Source organism: Saimiri boliviensis, chromosome 4, assembly GCF_048565385.1.
Source record: "Saimiri boliviensis isolate mSaiBol1 chromosome 4, mSaiBol1.pri, whole genome shotgun sequence".
Classification (NCBI taxonomy): Eukaryota; Metazoa; Chordata; class Mammalia; order Primates; family Cebidae; genus Saimiri; species Saimiri boliviensis.
This window is the reverse complement of record NC_133452.1, coordinates 85,853,034-85,865,582: the sequence shown is the minus strand read 5'-3', so window position 1 is coordinate 85,865,582 and position 12,549 is coordinate 85,853,034. Positions and strand designations below refer to the sequence as shown.

Genomic DNA, 12,549 nt, shown 5'->3' with positions numbered 1-12,549 from the left:
TAGGCTGTAAGGAGATTGCAAATTAACACCTACAAGAGTCAGGTGATGACAGATAGGAGGCAGGGCTTGTCACTTGTGGAAGGTATCTGAGTTACCAGCAGCAAATCCATACGGGTCTGCAGGAACCTCAATTCTTGCCTCCTCAGAAGAATTCTACTGAGGGGCATAAGGCAGAATAAGGGACTACGGTAAGTTTCAGAGCAGGAGTGGAAGTTTATTTTAAAAGACTTTAGAACAGGAAAGGAAAATATGCTTGGAAGACACACAAGCAGACACCTGAAGGTCAAGTGCAGTGTTTGACCTTGGTCCTAGGACATTATAGGCTGGTCCCTTTTCACGTGATTCTTCCCTTAGGGTGGCCTGCCCACATATACAATACCCCCTCACCCTTGGGAAGTATGTGCAGTGTGTTTAGGAAGTTGTACACATGCCCATCTAAGGCTTTCTTCCCTTTTCTGGTTAAATGCCTCCAAAAGGTCATACTCCACTATTTTGTCTCTTAACGTGCACACCCAGGAAGTTGCTTCTCCCTGAGCCTGCATTCAATCAACATTCTCATGCAACAGATGTGGATCATCAGGTAATGTCTTCTCCGTGGCACCAGCTGCCAATTTATCACTTCTAAAGAAGCAATGTGATAATTGCTGAACCATCACCTGACATTCCTAGTAGGTGAGAGAGCCCTCTCCTGCCCTATTTCATGCCTGTCTAACTACCTGTAACAGGCTGATGTACAACTCCCACTTGGACAGACAGAACAGTATGTGGAGACTCACACCATGGACTTTTGCTCCAGAACCACAACAGGGGTATACAAGAAAGCCAAAAGAAGTCACAGATTCTTAGAAAGAAGCAGCAGACCACTGCAAATTCTGTGAGACAGACAAAAAACTATGAGTTCCCAAAGCGTGAAAGGGGGAAAATCTGCTTTAGAACACAAATCCCCACTGGGGAACTTGGAAATTGAGATTATGGGAGAAGGATTTAACTTTATCCAGAGCTGAAACAGATTTAGCACAAAATATAAAAGTAGACGCAGCAATGGGAAGAGCCTTTCAGGGACTCTAATTCTCTGGCTTGAATCCAGAGAAGCCATTCCTGACTATATTTTACAGGAGGCCTTGGGGAAGGCAGTTGGCAAACTTTCTGAGGGGTCACAGGGAGAAAGTAGTTTCCAACTAAACTTCGTAACAATTTTGACTGGGTGCAAAATCTTTTGAGCAGAATCCAGGGCAAACAGAAACTGCTGCAGAAAAAAGATCAGGAGTTGTGCCGAAAGTGTTGGCAGATTAGGAGGAGCAAAGCCTGAAAGCCCTGTTTCCTTTCTCAGTGGGGAAGCTTATAGGCTGGGGTTAGGTCTGAGTCCCTGCTTCCAGCTGCCTGAGGTAAACTTGGTGCTGTTAGTGCGATGTGCCCGGAGGAAGATTGAGCTTGCCAACTGCCTGGGAGCTGAGTGATGCCTATCACTACTGGCTTTCCCCCATTTCCCTAGCAACAGAGGCAGCAATAATTCCCCATGAAACAAACATAACCCCATTGGCCCAAGTACCACCCATGCCCCCCAGAGTGGCTGCAGAAAGCCCCATCCAAGGAGAGTTTGAGTTCAAACCCACCTAACCCTGCCCCCACCTGATGGAATTTCTCTATTGGTCCTGGTAGACGATCACAAAAGACATCAACTCTTGGGAGCTTGATGACCCCACCCATCACCTGAGAAACCCAAATATTTACCCTGCAACCTTAGGGCAAGCTTATATCCCCCTCCTACTATTGCAGTTGATGCTCTCTCAAAAGTGCTACCTCCTGGCTGGAGGCAAACCAACTCAGGACATTATAGCAGCTCATGACAGTATAATCCTGCTCCAAGGAAGGAGAAAACAACAGCTAATTCCACTGCCTGCAACATCCAGCTAACCAGTGGTCCTCAATCTGTCTGTGTGACAACTTCACTGCTAGTGTAATCATCATATGAGAAAGCCAGCAAACTAAACATATATACAACCAAGGACTCTCACAGATTCTACTCCTCTGCTCTGCCATTTCCAACAGAGCAGGTGCTGGTATTCATGGCTGATAGACCTGAATATGGATCACATCACAGGACTCTTTGCAAACATTCCCCAGCACCAGCCCAGAGCCTGGTAGCCCCACTGGATGGCTAGATGCAAAAGAGCAAAAAAGAAATCTCTGCAGTCTAGCTCACAGGAGGCCCTATCTCTATAGAAAGGAAGAGTGTACCACTTCAAGGGATCACCCTGTGGGACAAGAGAAACTGAAGAGCAGCCCTGAAGTTCCAGATTTTTCTGTTGAAACAGTCTGCCCAAACAAGAAAGAATCAGAAAAGGAATACTCATAATATGACAAAACAATATCCTATAACACGCCCGAAAGACCATACTGGCTCCCCAGCAATAGATCCAAATCAGGAAGAAATCTCTGAACTTCCAGATAAAGAATTCAGAAGACTGATTATTAAGCAACTCAAGGAGATACCAGAGAAAGGTAAAACTCAACTTTAAGACATTTAAAAAACAATAAAGAATATGGATAAAAAAATGCTCCAGAGAAATAGACAGCACAGAGAAAAAACAATCACAACTTCTGGAAATGAAAGACACTTAGAGAAATGCAAAATGCACTGGAAGGTTTCAACAATAGAATTGAACAACAAGAAAAAAGAACTTCAGAGCTCAAAGACAAGGCTTTTGAAGTAACCCAATCAGACAAAGACAAAGAAAAAAGAATTTTGAAAATGAACAAAGTCTCCAAGGATTTGGGGATTATGTTAAATGGCTAAACCTAAGAATAACTGGTGTTCCTGGAAAAGAAGATAAATCTAAAACTTTAGAAAACATATTTGAGGTAATAAGCCAAGAAAACTTCCGTACCTTGCTAGAGAGCTAGACATGCAAGTAGAAGAGGCTCAAAGAATACCTCGGAAATTCATCACAAAAAGATCATCACTTCAGCAAATAGTCATCAGGTAATCTAAAGTCAAGACAAAGGAAAGAATTTTAAGAACTTTCAGGCAAAAGCATCAGGTGACCTATTAAGGAAAGCCTGTCAGATTAACAGCAGATTTCTCAGCAGAAACACTACAAGCCAGAAGGGATTGGGGTCTTATTTTAGCCTCCTTAAACAAAATAATTGCAAGCCCAGAATATTGTATCCAGCAAAACTAAGTTTCATAAATGAAGGAGAGATACTCTTTTGTAGACAAACAAATGCTGAAAGAATTCACCACTACCAAGCCAGCACTATAAACCCACTAAAAGGAGTTTTAAATGTTGAAACAAAACTTGAAATAAACCAAAATAGAGCCTCCTTAAAGCATAAATCTCATATGCCTTATAGACTACAAAACAATAACACAATGAAAAGAAATGAAGGAATTCAGGCAACAACTGGCATGATGAATAAAACAGTACTTCCTATCTCATTACTAATGTTAAATATAAATGGCCTAAATGCTCCACTTAAAAGACACAGAAAGGTAAAATGAATAAAAACCCACCAACCAAGTATCTACTGTTTTCAAGAAACTCGCCTAATGCATAAGGACTCACATAAACTTAAGGTGAAGGGGTGGAAAAAGATATTTATGCAATTGGACACCAAAAGTGAGCAGGAGCATCTGTGCTTATATCAGACAAAACAGACTTTAAAGCAACAACAGTTTAAAAAGACAGAGGGATAATAATAAAAGGATCAGTTCAACATGAAAATAATACAATCCTAAATATATATGAACCTAACACAGGAGACCTCAATTTATAAAAAAAAAATTATTATTAGACATAGGGAATGAGGCAGATGGCAATACAATAATAGTGGGGGCTTTCAATACTCCACTGACAGCACTAGACAGGTCATTAAGACAGCAAGTTAACAAAGAAACAGTGGACTTAAACTATACCCTAGAGCAATGGACTTAATATAAATTTATAGAACATTCTACCCAACAATTGTAGCATATACATTATTTTCATTAATGGAACATTAACCAAGACAGATCATATGATAGGCCACAAAACAAATCTCAAAAAATGTAGGAACATCAGAATTATATTAAGTACCCTCTCAGATCACAGTGGAATAAAATTGGCAATCAATTCCGAAAGGAATCCTCAAAACTATATAAATACATGGAAATTAAATAACATGCTCTTGAATGATCTTTGGGTCAATGGTAAAATCAAGATGAAAATTTAAAAATTATTTGAGAGTAAAGCAGAGGCAGCAGAGGAAGATGGCAGTGGCTGTTCCATGTGGGCGTGGATCATGGAGCAGCTGCGCAGTGAGCAGCTGCCCAAGAAGAACATTATCAAGTTTCTGCAGGACCACGGTTCAGATTCGTTTCTTGCAGAACATAAATTATTAGGAAACATTAAAAATGTGGCCAAGACCGCTAACAAGAACCACTAGGTTACAGCCTATAACCATCTTTTTGAAACTAAGTGTTTTAAGGGCACTGAAAGTATAAGTAAAGTTTCCGAGCAAGTAAAAACTGTGAAGCTTAATGAAGATAAACACAAAGAAACCAAGTCTGAGACTCTGGATGAGGGTCCACCAAAATATACAAAATCTATTCTGAAAAAGGGAGATAAAACCAATTTTCCCAAAAAGGGAGATGTTCACTGCTGGTATAAAGGAACACTACAAGATGGGACTGTTTTTGATACTAATATTCAAACAAATGCAAAGAAGAAGAAAAATGCCAAGCCTTTAAGTTTTAAGGTCAGAGTAGGCAAAGTTATCAGAGGATGGGATGAAGCTCTCTTGATTATGAGTAAAGGAGAAAAGGCTCGACTGGAGATTGAACCAGAATGGGCTTATGGAAAGAAAGGACAGCCTGACGCCAAAATTCCACCAAATGCAAAACTCATTTTTGAAGTGGAACTAGTGGATATTGACTGAAATAGCAGTGCTTCAGCTCTAAGGATACCAGAAACAATGACAAAACTTGGACTTGAAGAAACTTACATAACTAGTTAGAACTTGCTACTATTGTTAAGAGAAGAGTCAACTGGAAAATTCAAGGAGTTAATAAAATTTGTTTACTTGATCCCAACTTTTGAGAGATGTAATCCCTTATGAATCCCTGAAGTCTAAAATACCTTCCTACAGATATGTAAAATACTGATCAAGGAAAACTCCTTTTACCTCATGTTGTAAACTAAGTGGCTCAATAAAAATTTATTCAGTGTCTTGATTTGAAAAAAAAAAAAATTATTTGAACTAAAACTAAATAGGCAAGATGGGTGAATAGGAACAACTCCAGTCTGCAGCTCCCAGCAAGATCAACACAGAAGACAAGTGATTTCTCCATTTTCAACTAAGATACCCAGCTCATCTCATCGGGTCTGGTTAGACAGTGGGTGCAGCCCACAGAGGGTGAGCAGAAGTCGGGTGGGGCACTGCCTCACCTAGGAAGCTCAAGGGGTTAGGGAACTCCATCCCCTAGCCAAGGGAAGCCGTGAGAGACTGTGCCAAGAGGAATGCTGCATTCTGGCCCAGATATTATGCTTTTCCCACAGTCTTCACAACCTGCAGACTAGGAGATTCCCTCAAGTGCCTACACCATCAGGGCCTTGAGTTTCAAGCACAAAACTAGGTGGCCCTTCGGGCAGAAGATTTTTTTTTCATACCCCAGTGGTGCCTGGAACACCAGTGAGACAGAATCATTCACTCCCATGGAAAGAGGGCTGAACCCAGGAAACCAAGTGGTCTAGTTCAGCGGATCCCACCCCCATGGAGCAAAGTAAGCTCAAATCCACTGACCTGAAATTCTCACCACAAGCATGGCAGTCTAAAGTCCACTCAAGACACTTGTGATCGGTGGGGGAGGGGCATCTGTCATTACTGAGGCTTGAATAGGCGGTTTTCCCTTCACAATGTAAACAAAGCCACCTGGAAGTTCAAACTGGGTGGAGCCCACAACAGCTCAGCAAAGCTGCTGTAGCCAGACTGCCTCTCTAGATTCCTTCTCTCTAAGCAGAACATCACTCAATGAAAGGCAGCATCCCCAGTCAGGTACTTACAGATAAAACTCTCATCTCCCTAAAACAGAGCATGTAGGGGAAGGGGTACCTGTGGGTGCAGCTTCAGCAGACTTAAATGTTCCTGTCTGCCAGCTCTGAAGAGACCAGAAGATCTCCCAGCACAGCACTCGAGCTCTCCTAAGGGACAGACTGCCTCCTCAAGTAGGTCCCTGACCCCCGTGCCTCCTGACTGGGAGACACCACCCAGCAGGGGTTGACAGAGACCTCATACAGGAGAGCTCCAGCTGGCATCTGGTGGTGACCCTCTGTGATGAAGCTTCCAGAGGAAGGAACAGGCAGCAATCTTTGGTATTCTGCAGTCTCTGGTGGTCCAGACAAACAGGGTCTGGAGTAGACCTCCAGCAAACTCCAGCAGACCTGTAGCAGAAGGGCCCAACTGTTTAAAAAAAAAAAAAAAAAAAAAAAAAAAAAACTAACTGCAGAAAGGAATAGCATCAAGGTCAACAAAAAGGACATCCACACAGAAACCTCATCTAAATGTCACCAACATCAAAGATCAAAGGTAGACGAATCCACAAAGATAAGAAAAAACCAGTGCAAAAAGCCTGAAAATTCCAAAAACCAGAATGCCTCTTCTTCTCCAAAGGATCACAATTCCTTGCCAGCAAGGGAACAAAACTGGATGGAGAATGAGTTTGATGAATTGACAGAAGCAGGCTTCAGAAGGTGGGTAATAGCAAACTCCTTTGAGCTAAAGGACCATGCTCTAACCCAATGCAAGGAAGCTAAGAACCTTGATAAAAGGTTAGAGGAATTGCTAACTAGAATAAACAGTTTAGAGAAGAACATAAATGACCTGATGGAACTGAAAAACACAGCACAAGAACTTTGTGAAGTATACACAAGTATCAATAGCCAAATTGATCAAGCAGAAGAAAGAATATTAGAGATTGAAGATCAGCTTAATGAAATAAAGTGTGAAGACAAAATTAGAGAAAAAGAATGAAAAGGAATGAACAAAGCCTCCAAGAAATATGGGACTATGTGAAAACCCCAAACCTATGTTTGATTTGTATACCTGAGAGTGATGGGAAGAATGGAACCAAGTTGAAAAACACTGTTCAGGATATTATCTAGAACTTCCCCAACCTGACAAGACAGGCCAACATTCAAATTCAGAGAATACGAGGAATGCCCCAAACATACTCCTCAAGAACAACCCCAAGACACACAATTGTCAGATTCGCCAAGGATGAAATGAAGGAAAGAATGTTAAAGGCAGCCAGAGAAAAAGGTTGGATTACCAACAAAGGGAAGCCCAGCAGACTAACAGTGGATGTATCTGCAGAAACCGTACAAGCCAGAAATGAAATCTAATTAAAGAGCTTCTGCACAGCCAAAGAAACTATCATCAGAGTGAACAGGCAACTTACAGAATGGGAGAAAATTTTTGCAATCTATTCACCTGACAAAGGGTTAACATCCAGAATCTACAAGGAACTTAAACAAATTTACAAGAAAAAACAAACAATCCCATCAAAAAGTGGGCAAAGGATATGAACAGACACTTCTCAAAGAATACGTTTATACAGCCAACAAACATATGAAAAAAAGCTCATAATCACTGGTCATTAAACCACAATGAGATATCATCTTAAACCAGTTATAATAGTGATCATTAAAAAATCAGGAAACAACAGATGCTGGAGAGTGTGTGGAGAAATAGAAATGCCATTACACTGTTCGTGGGAGTGTCAGGGTGTGGAGGCTAGGGGAGGGATAGCATTATGAAAAATACCTAATGTAGATGATGAGTTGATGGGTGGAGTAAACCACAATAGTATGTGTATAACTATGTAACAAACCTGCATGTTCTGCACATGTATCTCAGAACTTAAAGTATAATTTAAAAAAGAAAAATACTTTAAAAAGTATTTGAACTGAACAATAATAGTGACAAACTTATTAAAATCTCTGGAACATAGCACAAGTGGTGCTAAGAGAGAATTTTATAGCATTAAATGTGTAATCACAAAGTTGGAAAGAGCACAAATAAACTATCTAAGGTGACATGTCAAGGAACTAGAGAAACAAGAACAAACCAAACCCACACCAGCAGAAGAAAAAAAATAACCATGACCAGAGCAGAACTAAATGAAATTGAAACAACAACAGCAACAAAAATACAAAAGATAAATGAAACAAAAAGCTGGTTATCTGAAAAGATAAATACAAGTAATAGACCATTAGCACAATTAACCAATAAAAGTAAAGATCCAAATAAGTTCAGTTAGAAACAGAATGGGAGATATTACAACCAATATCACAGAAATACAAAAGATAATTCAAGGCTACTATGAATGCCTTTATACACACAAACCAGATCTAGAGGAGACAGACAAATTCCTGGAAATATACAATCCTCCTAGATTAAATCAGTAAGAAATAGAAACTCTGAAGAGACCAACAATAAGTAACCAAACTGAAACAATAAAAATGCCAACAACAATAACAACAAGAAAAGTCCAGAACCAGATGGTTTCATAGCTGAATCCTGTCAGGCATTCAAAAAAGAACTAATAGCAATCTTACTGAAACTATTCCAAAAGATAGAGAAGGAAGAAATCCTTTAAATAATTCTATGAAACCAGTATCACCCTAATACCAAATCCAGGAAAAGACATAACAAAGAAAACTACAGACCAATATTCCTGACGAACATAGATGCAAAAATCCTCAACAAAATACTAGCTAATCAACTCCAACAGCATATCAAGAAGATAATACACCAAGATCAAGTGGGTTTTATACCACGATGCAGGGATGGTTTAACATAGGCAAGTCAGTAAAGCTGATACATCACATAAACAGAATTAAAAACAAAAATCACATGATCACCTCAATAGATGCAGAAAAAGCATTTGACAACATCCAGCATCTCTTTATGATGGAAACCCTCAGCAAAATCAGTGTAGAATGGACATATTTCAAGGTTATACAAGCCATCTATGACAAACCCACAACCAACATTATATTGAATGGGAAAAAGTTGAAAGCATTCACCCTGAGAACTGGAACAAAATGAGGATGCCCACTTTTTGTCACTTCTATTCAACATATAACTGGAGGTCCTAGCCAGAGCAATCAGACAAGAGAAAGAAATAAAGGGCATCCAAATCAGTAAAGAGGAAATCAAGCTGTCACTGCTCACTGATGATATAATTGTATGCCTAGAAAACCCTAAAGACTCATCCAAAAAACTCCTAGATCTGATAAATGAATTTCATAACGTTTCAGGATAAAGAATCAAGGTGTACATATCAGTAGCACTTTTATACACCAATAAAGATCAAACAGAGAATCAAATCAAGAATGCAACCCCTTTTACAACAGCTGGAAAACAAATAAAATGCTTAGGAATATACCTAACTAAGGAAGTAAAAGGTCTCTACAAGGAAAAGTACAAAACATTGCTGAAAGAAATCAAAGATAACATAAACAAATGGAAATACATCCCATACTCATGGATGGGTAGAATCAACACTGTGGAAATGACCATACTGTCAAAAGCAATCTATAAATTCAATGCAATTCCCCTCAAAATACCATTATCATTCTTCACAAAACTAGAAAAAGAACTCTAAAATTTAAATGGAATAAAAAAAAAAAAGCCCACATAGTCAAAGCAAAACTAAGCAAAAAGAATAAATCTGGAGGCATAACATTACCTAACTTCAAACTATACTAAAATAATATAGTTACCAAAACAGCATGGTACTGGTATAAAAAGAGGCATGTAAACCAATGGAACAGAACAGGGAACCCAGAAATAAAGTCAAACCCTTACAGTCAACTGATCTTTGACAAACAAAAACATAAAGTGGAAAAAGGCTACCCTATTCAACAAATGGTGCTAGGATAATTGGCAAGCCACATGTACAGGCATGAAGCTGGATCTTCATCTCTCACCTTATACAAAAATCAATTTGAGATGGATCAAAGACTTCAATCTAAGACCTGAAACCATACAACTTCTAGAAGATAACATCAGAACAACTCTTCTAGACATTGGCTTAGGCAAAGCCTTCATAACCAAGAATCCAAAAGCAACAAAAGCAAAGAAAATAGATGGGACCAAATTAAGCCTAAGTTTCTGTACAGCAAAATAAATAATCAGCAGAGTAAACAGACAACCCACAAAGTGGGAGAAAATATTTGTAAACTATGCATCTAATGAAGGACTACTATCCATCATCTACAAAGAATTCAAAGAAATCAGCAAGAAAAAAGCAAATAATCTTATCAACAAGCGAGCAAAAAATATGAATAGACAATTCTCAAAAGAAGAATTTGTTCACCATACAGAAATGGTGAACAAACATATGAAAAAGTGCTCAACATCAGTAATTAACAGGGTAAATGCAATAAAAAACAATGAGATACCATCTTACTCTGCAAGAAAGGCCATAATTTAAAAGAAAAAGAAAAAAAATAGATGTTGACGTGGATGTGGTGAAAGGGAACACTTTTACACTATTGGTGGGAATGTAAACTAGAACAACCAATACAGAAAACAGCATGGAGATTCCTTAAAGAATTAAAAGATCAATAAAATACTGGCAAACAGTATGCAACAGCACATCAAAAAGCTTACCCAAAACAATCAAGTAGGCTTCATCCTGAGGATGCAAGGCTGGTTCAACATACACAAATCTATAAATGTAATCCACCAGATAAACAGAACCAAAGACAAAAACCACATGCTTATCTCAATAGATGCAGAGGTCTTTGAAAAAATTCAACAGCCCTTTATGCTAAAAACTCTTAATAAAATAGGTATCGATGGAACATATCTCAAAATAATAAAAACTATTTATGACAAACCCACAGCCAATATCATACTCAACAGGCAAAAACTACAAGTGTTCCCTTTAAAAACTGGCACTAGACAAGGATGCCCTCTCTCACCACTCCTATTCAATACAGTATTGGAAGCTCTAGCCAGAGCAATTAGGCTAGAAAAAGAAATAAAGGGCATTCGATTAGGAAAAGAGGAAGTCAAATTGTTCCTATTTGCAGACGACATGATCGTCTATTTAGAAGAACCCATCACCTAAGCCCAAAACCTCCGTAAGCTGATAAGCAATTTTGGAGAAGTCTCAGGATACAAAATTAATGTGTGGAAATCACAAGCATTCCTGTACACCAACAGACAAACAGAGGGCCAAATCATGAGTGAACTCCCATTTACAATTGCTACAAAGAGAATAAAATACCTAGGAATACAACTAACAAAGGATGTAAAAGATCTCTTCAAGGAGAACTACAAACCACTGCTCAAGGAAATAAGACAGGACACAAACAGATGGAAAAACATTCCATGCTCATGGTTAGGGAGAATCAATATTGTGAAAATGGCCATATTGCCCAAAGTAATTTATAGATTCAACACTATCCCCATCAAGCTACCAATGATCTTCACAAAACTGGAAAAAACCACTTTAAACTTAATATGGAACCAAAAGAGAGCCCACACAGCCAAGACAATCCTAAGCAAAAAGAACAAAGCTAGAGGCATCACTCTACTTGACTTCAAACTATTCTACAAGGCTACAGTAATCAAAACAGCATGGTACTGGTATCAAAACAGAGATATAGCCCAATGGAACAGAAGTATTGGAAGCAACGCCTCACATCTACAACCATCTGGTCTTTGACAAACCAGACAAAACAAGCAATGGAGAAAAGATTCCCTGTTTAATAAATGGTGTTGGGAAAACGGGCTAGACAAATCCAAGAAGCTGAAACCAGACCCCTTCCTGACACCTTATACAAAAATTAACTCCAGATGGATTAAAGACTTAAACATAAGCACTAACATCATAAAAACCCTAGCAGAAAACCTAGGTAATACCATTCAGGACATAGGCACAGGCAAGAACTTCATGACCAAAACACCAAAAGCATTGGCAACAAAAGCCAAAATAGACAAATGGGATCTAATTAAATTTAAGAGCTTCTGCACAGCAAAAGAAACAATCATTAGAGTGAACCGGCAACCAACAGAATGGAAAAAATTTTTGCAATCTACCTGTCCGACAAAGGACTAACATGCAGAATCTACAAAGAACTAAAGAAGATTTACAAGAAAAAAAAAAAAAACCCATTCAAAAGTGAGCAAAGGATATCAACAGACACTTTTCAAAAGAAGACACTTATGCGGCCAAAAAACATATGAAAAAATGCTCATCATCACTGATCATTAGGGAAATGCAAATCAAAACCACATTGAGATACCATCTCATGCCAGTTAGAATGGTGATAATTTAAAAATCTGGAGACAACAGATGCTGGAGACGATGTAGAGAAAAAGGAACACTTTTACACTATTAGTGGGAGTGTAAATTAGTTCAACCGTTATGGAAGACTGTGGCGATTTCTCAATGATCTAGAAATAGAAGTTCCATTTGACCTAGCAATCCCATTACTGGGTATACACCCAAAGGATTATAAATCATTCTATTACAAAGATACATATACACATATA

The 12,549-nt window shown here is 38.8% G+C and overlaps 1 pseudogene; it reads left to right on the top strand.

Annotated features, from left to right (window-relative positions):
* The first annotated feature begins 4,266 nt into the window (after window positions 1–4,266).
* Window positions 4,267–4,946, top strand: LOC101053481 (peptidyl-prolyl cis-trans isomerase FKBP3 pseudogene; annotated as a pseudogene).
* The last annotated feature ends 7,603 nt before the right edge of the window (window positions 4,947–12,549 follow it).